At 38.1% G+C, this 12,646-nt stretch overlaps 1 non-coding gene across 1 annotated transcript; it reads right to left on the bottom strand.

Moving 5' to 3' along the window:
- Positions 1-7,226: 7,226 nt before the first annotated feature.
- On the bottom strand, positions 7,227-7,333 carry LOC121212049 (small nucleolar RNA R71). The gene has a single exon (XR_005907260.1). It is a non-coding gene; the product is annotated as a small nucleolar RNA R71 (small nucleolar RNA).
- Between the last annotated feature and the right edge of the window lie 5,313 nt (positions 7,334-12,646).

Raw genomic sequence — 12,646 nt, 5'->3', positions numbered from 1 at the left:
CCCATAGGCCCATATTAAGGAGTTTTAACAAAGTTCGAAATTCTTTTAAATTTTAACGGGTTTTTATGATTTGTGTGACAACCCAAATTAGACCCTGGTCGGAATATGGTTTCGAGACCACATTACCGAGCCAAAAATTTATTTTCGTGTTTTAATTGCATAAATTGTTGTGTGACAGTGAATATATGAGAAATTAAATGCTTAATATTAGCATTAGGATTGTGAATTAATTCAAAAAGGACCTAGTTGACGAAGTTAGAAAAGATGATAGATGAATTATAAGGAGTAATTAATAATAGGGTGAGGAAGCATGGCTTTGCATGTCAAATTGCCCATAAAATTCATGGTGGCCGGCCAAGGAGTGATGATGCTCCACTCATTCTAATTTAATATGTTTTCTTTGGTGAACAAATGATGGGGATAATAATAGAAAAGGGAACAAAAAAAATGGGTGTCATACTTGCCATCTCCTAGCCGAAAAACCAAGAAAAAGAAGGGGAGAAAAAAACTTGGAAAGAATTCGGCCATTGCTTGTGCCTAGGGGGAGTGTTTGATGTTGTGGCATGAAAAATGAGGGAGTTTGAATGCTTAATAAGGAGGGAAGAAGGAGTGTTCATGTTTTCTTTCTTTTGCAATTGTTCTAACTAGAGGAAGAAGAGGAAGCAAGATTCGGCCAAGGTGGTCCTTTAGACCAAGGTATGTTCAATGATATTTTTGGAAGCTTACACTACCTTTGGGGTGATGAGTCTCGATTCTATCTATTCCATGGTTGGATTTGGGGTTGTTGGAGAGTTAGGATTCGGCTAAGGAGTTTAAAAAAAAATCTAGTTGATACCTTGATGCTATTAGCATGCTAGTTATATGGATGTGTTAAGTTGCTTGTTATGTTAGCATGAAAGTTGAAAATTGTTAAGCTATTTTGTTGGAGGTGCCGAACTTAGGACTAGGAAGAGAATGAGTATTCGGCTAACATAGTGGAAAGGTGGTGTTGCCGATTGCTAGATTTAGACTAGGGGAGTGGCTATAATGGGCATTAAGATGTGGAACTTAAGAAATGTAGTTATATGTGGACTTACATGATGTTACAAATAGATGTGAAAATATGCTAGATTAGGAAAACTCGATTAAGTGTTCATGAGATGAAATTAGGTGTTTCAATGATGTTATAGTTGACATTGTACATGTATACATACATTCGGCCATCTAATTGAGTATGAAGGTGGTGTTAAATTTAATTGTGATGCCCATTCCGAAGTATATATATATATATACATATATATGTATATATACACAAGTATGCCCATTCGGGATGTTACCTTTAATTATGTGTATACTCGACTAAATGGGTAATTAGTGAGGATGGTTGCCGAATATACAAACATACATATGCATGTGTAATTGAATTATTAATGTTTAGCAAGATGGCTAAACTAGCTGATTTATTGTTAAGCTCAAGAACCTAAAGGAGAGGCGTCCAACAAGGGGAAATCGAAGGTCATCGAGTAGCCGACTCAGAATTATTTTACCCAACATAAAGTAAGTCATTAAGCATGTAGTTGGTATTATTTCAATGGTCATAATGTTATGTATTGATGCTGAATGGAATGAATAAATATACATATATATATATGCATGTACGTATGTGATGATGAAATTGTTGAATGAAAGAAAAGAGGTAAGATGTACTGAGTTGTTGATCTCGGCACTAAACGTGCGGGATAACCATTTATGACCATGAGATTGGCGCTAAGTGCGCGGGATTAAATTGTACAGCACTAAGTGTGCGGTTTGACTATGTTGCACTAAGTGTGCGAAATGAATATGATGCACTAAGTGTGCGAATTGACCATGCGGCACTAAGTGTGCGAGTTTGACTATGTAGCACTAAGTGTGCGATTTGATTACGTAGCACTAAGTGTGCGAGATGATTATATAGCACTGAGTGTGCGGGCTCAATATACATTCGTGAATCATTATGGACACTATGTGTGCGACACTATTGAGTCGATCGCGGACAGCGGATCGGGTAAGTGTCTTGAGTACATGGCTAATAGGTGCTATGCTTATACTTGGTGTTGAGCTCGGTAAGTTGAACCTATGTGGCAACTATACTTGAAGTCACGTACATAAAATTTATCGTAGGATGGGTGAAAGGCCGTTTAGTCGTTTGATTGTAACGAAAATAAATTGATTTATGAAAATGCGTCAATGTCCTATTGATGAGTATATGGATTGTGAATGCATGAATTGATATGAAATTGAATCGATAGGTTGGAGGAACTATGGTATGGTTCGGTATGGATGGAGTAAATTGTCTCGTTCCATTTTGTTTCCTCTTGTGATAATGTTATTGATGGATAGTAGTGCATTGCTTATGACTTACTGAGTTATAAACTCACCCGGTGTTTCCTTGTCACCCATTATAGGTTGCTTGGACTCATCTATTTTTGCGGGGTCAGGCCGTCGTCGAAGTCATCACACCGGATAGCAAGTTTTGGTACTTTCTTCTTAGTTGGCTTAGAAGAACATTTTGGCATGTATAAGCTAGTACGTTGTGTTTGAATTATGGCATGTAAACTTTAAGCCATGCGAAAATGGCACGAATGTTCGATTGAGTTGGATCAAGGGTAGGCATGAAATGGACCTAGTTACTTTCATAACAGATGCTGGCAGCAGCAGTGTCATGAGATTGAAAAATCACTAAAAATAGTAGGAGTGGAATTAATTGATGAATAAATTATGTAATCGAAGCTCGATGAGTCTGTTTTCATGAGGAAGTAACGAAAAGATCATATGGGCAGTATATTAAGAGATAATCAGATTTTTGTGGGACAGGGCCAGAACGGTTTCTGGATTCCCTGCTCCGACTTTGGAAATTCATTACAAATTAACCAGAGATAATTAGGGGTCGTACCATATATGTACAGATTCCTCTCTGAGTCTAGTTTTCATAGAAACAAACGGCATCAGTATTGAAACCCCGTGAAGGGAGATATCCAAGTCGTAATGGGCAAAGGTCAGTGTAGTCGACCCCTGCAACTTGGGAGACTTTGACTAATAAACTGTACTAATTGGCCCAACCAAAAATTCTAGAAAAAAATACATAGATGGGCACATGAGTCTAGTTTCTGGGAAAAATTACGAAACTGATTTTCGAGTTACGAAACTCAAGATATGATTTTTAAAACGACTAGTACACAAATTGGGCAGTGTCTGGAAAATAAATTTTGTAAGGGGTTAAAGTCAGTTAACACCTCGTGTTCGACTCCGGTGTCGGTTTCGGGTTCGGGGTGTTACAATTTGACTTGTATGCGTGTATGTGATTTGTTAACGGTAATGTCTTGTACCTGAAATCGGAGTCGAACTTGGGTTAGTGATGTTACATTTAGTCGTATCAGAGCTATGGTTTAGTTGATTCTAAGACTAACCTAGCGTGAGTACAAGTCTGGCTATACATGCCATAATTGTATATTGATAGTGTGACTACTCCTGACGAGATAAATTGTGTTTTCATTTATATACTAAATGGATCCTGACGTAGCTACGGTGGATGAAGTGGAGAGTAATGTGCTGGCTCTCGCTGAAAGGACCGCGTCAATAGATAGTGGGCACGTGACAATGAGTCAGGGCCGATGGGCTAGTGAAGCTTACCTCCACATGATAGACGTGTGGTACTCAGAGTTCATTCGTGCGAATCGGAATATTGCACCTCCCCCACCTCCTCCGATTCTTCAGTATGCCCCTGTAGCTCTACAAGGAGCAGAGATGGCTAGGAGAGAGAAACCTCTGGTGGACAAGATTCGAAAGTAAGGGGTCAAGGAATTCCAAGCTAATATTGATGACGACCCAGAGAGAGCAGAGTTTTGGTTGGAAAATACCATTAGGGTATTTGATGAGCTATCGTATACGCCTGAGGAGTGCGTGAAGTGTACTTTGTTGCTCCTACAAGACTTGGCCTACCTATGGTGGAATACTCTCGTGTCTATTGTACCGAGAGAGAGGAAAACTTGGGATTTCTTCTAGGAAGAGTTTCGGAAGAAGTACATTAGCCAGAGGTTTATAGACCAGAAGAGGAAGGAATTTTTAGAGCTGAAGCAAGGCCGTATGACAGTGACGAAATATGAATGTGAGTTTGTAGGGCTCAGCAAATACGCCCAAGAGTGCGTATCTACTGAGGCCATAATGTGTAAGAGGTTCGAGGATGGCCTGAATGAAGATATCCCAGTATTTGTCGGCATCTTAGAGCTAAGGGAAATTGTAGTACTGGTTGAGAGAGCTTGTAGAGCAGAAGAGTTAGTTAAAGAGAAGAGAAAGGTGGCTATTAAGTCGCGTGATTCGAAGAAGAGGCAGATTGGAAAGTCACATCAGTCCCCATCTAAGAGATCAAGGAAGTTCACTAACTGATCAAATGCTTCAGGGGGATTCTCGAGTAAAAACAAGAACAAGCAGTACATGGCGTCTAAAGCTCAAACCACTTCCATCGCAATTGTTGGTAGTGCTCGGCCAAATAGGCCAGAGTGTTTGCAGTATGGTAGGCGTCATTTTGGTGAGTGCCAAGGGAATGAAAGAGGTTGTTTCAAATATGGGTCATTAGACCACTTCATCTGAGACTACCCTCAATTACATGAGAAAGAGAAAAAGTAAGAGGTGAGGATGAGTAGTGCTCCTTCAAGGGCTAGACCACAAAAGAATCCATGCAGTGGGGCTAGTAGTAGAGGTGCTCCTAGAGATTCAGCTGTAAGGTCCGAGGGCCGTGCACCTGCAAGAACTTATGCCATTCGCGCTCATGAAGAGGCATCTTCACCAAATGTGATTACGGGTACTTTTTCTCTTCATGATATTTCTGTTGTTGCGTTAATCGATCCAAGGTCTACCCATTCTTATGTCTGCATGAAATTGGTACCCAGTATGAATATGTTAGCTATACCTACTGAATTTGTAGTAAAAGTGTCTAAATCATTAGGCAAGCATGTGTTAGTTGACCAAGTATGTAGAAATTGTCCCTTAACAATTAAGGGTCATAGTTTTTCGGCTAACCTTATGTTGTTGCTGTTTGATGAATTCGATGTTATCCTTGGATGGATTGGTTAACTTCTCATAGTGTTGTAGTGGACCGTGGAAGTGATAAACCGTAATTTATACATATTTTTACCCTATGCTTAACGTATTTTATGGATGATTTTTCCTTAGAATTGGTGAATTCGATGCTCCTAATGCCTTAATTTCATGTTTTATACCTAAGTGAGCATAGGAGATCGAAAGGAACGAAGGACGAACAAAAAACGGAGAAAATTGGGCAAAGTATGAAATCAACACGGCTTGGACTTCCTCACACGGGTAGACCACACGGCCGTGTCAATTTGGCAGAATCGAAGCACGGCTCACACGGGTAGACCACACACACGTGCCTATTTAACTGGCTTGACCGCAGCCTGAAGTAATCGCACACGGGTGTGTCACATGGGCATGTCGCTACCGAGCCCAAGTTGAGCCCAATTCGGAAAAGGCTAATTTTGAGGGTTTTTAGGCATTCTAAAGCCTATAAGTATACCTCAAGGGAAGAGGAAAAGGGACACGGAGAGAAGGAAGCAGGGAATTGCTAAAGGGAAGCCGATTGATCCATCTCAGAAGCCAGATTCACCATCAAGACTGAAGATCTCCCCTCAATTTCCCTTCAGGAGTTTTGGGTTTTCTTTATGTTTTGTATTCATTATTCTTCTAAGATGTTTTCCTTTTTAGTTATGAACTAAATCCCCTAAATACCTAAGGGGAATGAAACCTAAGATGAATTTTGTTATTATTTTCTGAATTTTATGATAAATATTTAACTTGTTCATAATTATGTGTTCTTAATTCTTGTTTTGATATACCCGGATACTGATTCAAGATAAACTCTTATTTAGAGGAGGAATAGAACTTGTCTAAGAGTACATTTGTCATAACTAAGCGGAGTTGATTGCGCGCCTACGCATAGGGTGACAAGATTTTACTGGATTAGGGTGAAACCTAATAAGGGAATCCATAGATCGAGTTAATGCAACCCTAGGGTGTTAATTAGAGAAAATTCTCAATTATTCAATCTAGGTATTAGATGTTATTAGTCCTGAATAGGGATAATAACATAACTTAGAGATTTCTACGGGACAGGTTAAATGAATAAATCATCCGATTCGGAGTCAGAATAACAAGTGAAGTCTAGGTGGATTCTTCCTTAGGTATTGTCTTAATTCAATCGTTTTCCAAAAGTAATCCCTCAATTCTATTTTCTGTGAATTCTTAGTTTAGATAATTAGTTAGTTAAAACAAAGCCCCCTTATTCGTAGGCTAGATAATAAAAAGATAGTCATTACTAGTACTTTTAGTTCCTTTGGGTTCGACAATCCAGTCTTGCCAAAACTATACTACTGTTCGATAGGTACACTTGCCTACATCGTGATAATAGTTAGTTTCAAGAACGATTCTTTATAAATATTTAAAACCTGTCACTCGAAAATCGCGATCAAGTTTTTGGCGCCATTGCCGGGGAACTAAGATATTAGGAACACTCAATTTTTATTACTTTAGCCATTTATTTTTCTTGCAAGTTAATTCTATTTTTTTTATTAATTTACTTTTGTCTTTCTCTTGGCAGGTTTTTATAGTTTATGACTAGAAGAAACCCGTCAGGACCACTACTTTTTGACGAAGAAATCGATCGCACAGTTCGCAGAAACCAAAGAGAAATAAGGCGAAGCTTAAGATAGACAGAGAACGAGCAAGAGGATGGTAGTCAAACCCCAACTGAGGAGATGGCTAAAAACCAAGACAATCAGCTACCTTCCGTGATACCCGCTGAACTAGCAAATCAGAATCTTGCTCCTCGTACTATGTATGATTATGCTAAACCTAATTTAACAAGAGCTGAGTCAAGTATAGTTAGGCCTGCTATTGCTGTAAATAATTTTGAACTAAAACCTAACACTATTCAAATGATACAACAATTTGTTCAGTTTGATGGTTTGCAGGATGAAGATCCAAGCACTCACTTGGCAAATTTCCTAGAATTCTGTGATACATTTAAAACTAATGGCGTTTCTGACGACGCCATTTATCTTCGGTTATTCCCTTTTTCATTAAGGAACAAAGTTAAACAGTGGTTGAACTCGTTACCACGAGGGTCAATTAGTAGTTGGGAACAAATGACTGAAAAATTTCTATTAAAATATTTTTCGCCGGCTAAAACGGCCAAATTACGTAATGATATCTTTTCGTTTGTGCAAATGGACTTAGAAACTCTTTACGATGCATGGGAGAGATACAAGGACTTACTGAAAAGGTGCCCTCACCATGGGTTATCGCTTTGGCTGCAGGTTTAAATATTCCATAATGGCTTGAATCCGTCGACTAGGCAAATGATTGATGCAGCAGCCGGGGGAACCATCAACAACAAAACACTTGAAGAGGCTTAAGAATTTATTGAAGATATGTCACTGAATAACTATCAGTGGCAAGTCATAAGGACTAAGCCAACTAAAATAGCAGGCGTTTATAACGTTGATTCGATTACTATGCTGTCAAGCTAGATAGAACTTCTAAATAAAAAAGATTGATGGTTTACTTGGTTCTACTCAGGTACATCTAGTAATGAGGTGCGAGACGAATGGAGGAGGAACATGTACAGAGTATCAACCCTTCAACCCTAGCATCGAGGAGGAACAAGTCCAACATATGGGTAAAAATAACTCTAGATCCCAAAATAACCCATATAGTAACACTTATAACGCAGGTTGGAGGAACCATCCCAATTTCTCGTGGGGTGGTCAAGGAAATCAAAGACCACAACATCCTTCAGGTTTTCAACAACCACCCTATCAATAGGAAAAGAAACTGAACCTTGAAGAGATGCTGCCTAAATTTATCTTGGTGTTAAAAACCTGTTTCCAGAACACTGGGACAGCACTTAAAAATCAACAAGCGTCGATCCAAGGGCTTGAAACTCAGATAGGCCAGTTTTCAAAACTAATCTTCAAACGAACAAAAGGTAGCTTGCCAAGTAATACTGAACCTAACCCAAGGGAATAGCTCAACGCGATTAATGATCAAGATGAAGAAGGATTCGTTGAGCCTGAGCTAGAATCGAGGCAAGAAACTATGGTGAGAAGAGATCAAGGTGAGGTAGGTCATAATAAAAACAAATCAGTGAATGTCGATTATAAACCTCGTATGCCATACCCTAATGCGACAAGGAAAGACCGCTCAGATGAACAATTTGGAAAATTCCTTAAACTCTTATAAAATTACATATTAACTTACAATTTATTGAGGCTCTATCACAGATGCCAAACACAATGAAATTTTTAAATGAGCCTTTACCAAATAAGCGGAAGTTGGACGAGGCGTTGCATGTGGAGTTAAACGCAGTCTGCTTAGCTATTCTACGGAATAAACTACCCAACAAACTAAAAGATCCAAGGAGTTTTACGATTCCTTGCTTAAGTGGTAGTTTAGATGTTAATAATGCATTAGCTGATTTAGGGGCTAGTATTAACGTCATGCCTTACAAAATGTTTAAACAATTAGGTCTTGGGAAACCCAAAAAGACTAGGATGAGCATTCAATTAGCAGATAAAACTATAAGATTTTCTAAGGGTATTATTGAAGATGTGCTAGTTAAAATCGATAAATTTATATTTCCCGTTGACTTCATTGTTCTAGACCTAGAGAAGGATAGCAACACTCCTTTGATTTTAGGACGGCCCTTTTTAACAACTACTAAAATGATTATTGATGTTGGCACAGGTGAGCTCACACTCCATATGGAAGACGAAACAATCACCCTTCAAGCTCGCAATTCTGGCAACACATCGGAAATTGAAGGTAATCGTCTAAACCATTCTACTAAAACTGACAATACAGTGCAACCTACTGTGCAGGAAATGAGTCTGAAGGAAGAACATGAGCCATTCTCAAGCAATAGTAAAGGACCTATTCATGAAGATCGAAGGCTACAAATCGAGGAGCTAGATGAATGGCGGATGAATAAATCGAGAACACACGATAAACCAAACCTACGCCAGAACGAGCTCAATACCTTCCCAAATCAACTTAAGGTTGGAGATAAAGTATTATTAGATGCCGCAGATCCTCACATTGTCACTACTAAACCGAATAAAGAAATCCCTCTTACGGTACTTAGCATTTTCCCATTCGGTACAGTCGAGGTAAGTCATCCTAAGTTCGGCACTTTTAAGGTAAACAACACCCGTTTGAAACCTTATTTTGATGAAAATGATAGTAGGAATGAGGAGTATAAACTCCTCGAACCACCATGACCATTCAATGGAGTGGTAAGTCGAGCTTAGACTATAAATAAGCGCTTCTCGGGAGGTAACCAGAGCACTAATGGTTTTAAATTATTTAAATTTCAATTTTTTTAAACATCTAGGTCACTAACAGAGTCTTTGAGCATAGGTTCCCAACTCCACACGGCTGATCACACGGTCATGCTTTAGGCCGTGTGACAAACACAGATAGAAACACGATCGTGCGATACGGATGTGCGAAAATAGGGTAAAAGTTATCTTTCCCAACATAGGATGCGATAAGTAGCCACGGCCGTGTGACCTGGCTATGGTCAAATCTGCCAAATGAACACAAGCGTGCAACACGCCCGTGTCTATCACCCCTGGACAACACTGTCAAAATAAGATGTGCGTGCACAGAGCTACACGACTGTGGGAGAAATGAACCACATCACACATGGTCGTGTAACATGATCATGTGGCCATATGGCCTAGATAAACAGCCATTCCTGAAGGCCGTTTGACGACATCTCACTTCGCGACAAATAGGGGCAGGACACGATCCACACGGGCGTGCGAACCGGCCATTCCACTTGAAAAATTAGATTATCTATCTTATTTTATTTTGCTTTTATTAATTTTTGAAGATTCTTTTGTTTTTAAACACGGGTTATCTTTATGATTACTATCAAATTATTCCCCCAATTCTCCTTTTATCCTTCAGAATCATGTTTGTCCTCCATCTTTATTTCCAACAACTCACTCTCGCTAATCCAGGAATTTCATCCATTTTTCACTTAGGAAGTTTCACTTCTTTCCCTAACTTATTTTTATATTCTTTTCTATATATCTATCTTTGTACATTAAGGGCAATGTACATCTTAAGTGTGGGGGGGTATTCATTTCATTATCAGAAATATCCCTGAATGACTGCCTTGTTCTCTTGAAAAGCTCTCATATCATATTTAGGATAAATTTTGATTGATTTATGATTTTGATTGATATATCTTGAATTAAAACATAGGCATTTATGCATTGATTGTTTAAACTTTAAGACATTAGAGAATCGAGCATGATAAGTTGATTTTTAAGAATTTAAAATTTTAGGTTGTTTCCCCAAAGTTTAGGTATTACCTTGAGTTGGAATTCACAAATTTTAAACATCAAAAAGCCATAATTTTTATGAGATTTTTTATCCTTTTGAGCATCTATTAATTCTTTCATGCTCACTTTTATTATTGCTTTGAGTGCGTTAGTATTGAACTATTATTCTAGAACTTGCTTGATTATGCATGTCAAGACCACACCATTTAATTTGATATGTCAAAATGATTAAGGCACTTAGGATTAACCGACTCATGCCATGAAAAGCCTACCTCCACAATTAACACCTAGTGAACCCCTTTGAGCCTAACAACTCATTTTTTGTATTACCCATAATATTAACCCTTAACCCATTATTGTTGAAATCCCCTAAATTAAATTTGATCCCTATTTTTGTCGAGATTTGAATTGAAATAGTTGCTCAGCTATGTCTTGTTCTTAATAGTTAGTCTATGTTATTTTCAACTTGTTCTTAAAAAAACACAAAAATGTATGTATACATATTAGTAGTAGTGATCTTTTGAGCAAATAAGTTAAATTCCATTTTCTGAGAAGAAGCTCTATTGTAAGCAATTAATAACTAGTCATTTTTCTAGTTATGCAATTTTCAATTCAATCTCGATTCTAAATTTTTCTTTCAGCTTGTGACCACACCTCCTAACCAAGCCTCGTTACAACCCTCTAAAGACCTTTTGATTGATGTATCATCTCAATTTATAGTGCTGGAGATGTGATTTTCATGCAAGCCTATGGCAATAACTTTTCATATTGACTGATGAGTGCTACATTCATTGTCCTTAAATACTTTGAGTGATTTGAGTGAATCTTTAGTGAGGATGTTAAACTCCGTGAGATTTCGAATCGTGGTAACCACTTAGATAAGGGGAGACACCTATGTTTTCAGGATAAAATGCTCAACTTGGAATGTTTGAAAGTCTAATGTTCTTTTAGTTGAATTCTTAATGTATGATTACCTGTGGATTATTTTGAGATATTATCGATAGAGATTATAAGTTAAGAAGGATTTATTTTGGTTATGAGTTGAGGATTTTTCTTGAGGACAAGCAAATGCTTAAGTGTGGGGGTATTCGATAAACCATAATTTATACATGTTTTTACCCCATGCTTAACGCATTTTATGGATAATTTTTCCTTAGAATTGGTGAATTTAATGCTCCTAATGCCTTAATTTCATGTTTTATACTTAGGTGAGCATAGGAAAGCGAAAGGAACGAGAAACAAGCCAAAAATGAAGAAAATGGGCCAAAGTATGAAATCAACACGGCCTGGACTTCCTCACACGGGCATACCACACGGCCATGTCAATTCGGCAGAATTGAAACACGACTCACACGGGTAGACCACATGCCCTTGCCTATTTAACAGGCTTGACCATGGCCTGAAGTAATCGCACACGGGCGAGCGTGTCCCTGCCGAGCCCAAGTTGAGTCCAATACGAAAAAGGCTAATTTTGAGGGTTTTTAGACATTCTAAAGCCTATAAATACACCCTAAAGGAAGAGGAAAGGGACACAGAGAGAAGGAGGCAGGGAATTGCTCAAGGGAAGCCGATTGATCCATCTCAGAAGCCGGATTCACCATCAAGACTGAAGATCTCCCCTTAATTTCCCTTCAAGAGTTTTGGGTTTTCTATATGCTTTGTATTCATTATTCTTCTGAGATGTTTTCCTTTTTAGTTATGAACTAAATCTCCTAATTACCTAAGGGGAATGAAACCTAAGATGTATCATGTTATTATTTTCTGAATTGTACGACAAATATTTAACTTGTTCTAAATTATGTGTTCTTAATTTTTTTTTTTTGATATCCCAGGATACTGATTCAAGATAAACTCTTATTCAGAGGAGGAATAGACCCTGTCTAAGAGTACATTTGTCACAATTAAGTAGAGTTGATTGCGCGCCTAGACATAGGGTGACAAGATTTTGCCGGATTAGGGTGAAACCTAATAAGGGGATCCATAGATCAAGTTAATGCAACACTAGGGTGTTAATTAGAGAAAATTCTCAATTATTCAATCTAGGGATTAGACGTTATTAGTCCAGAATAAGGATAATAACATAACTTAGGGATCTCTACGGGACAAGTTAAACGAATAAATCGTCTGATTCGGAGTCAGAATAACAAGTGAAGTCTAGGTGGATTCTTCCTTAGGTATTGTCTTAATTCAATCGTTTTCCAAAAGTAATCCCCCAATTTTATTTTCTGTGAATTCTTAGTTTAGATAATTAGTTATTTAAA

The sequence above is a fragment of the Gossypium hirsutum genome, chromosome A12, assembly GCF_007990345.1.
Source record: "Gossypium hirsutum isolate 1008001.06 chromosome A12, Gossypium_hirsutum_v2.1, whole genome shotgun sequence".
Lineage (NCBI taxonomy): Eukaryota > Viridiplantae > Streptophyta > Magnoliopsida > Malvales > Malvaceae > Gossypium > Gossypium hirsutum.
This window is presented reverse-complemented; position numbering and strand designations above follow the sequence as displayed.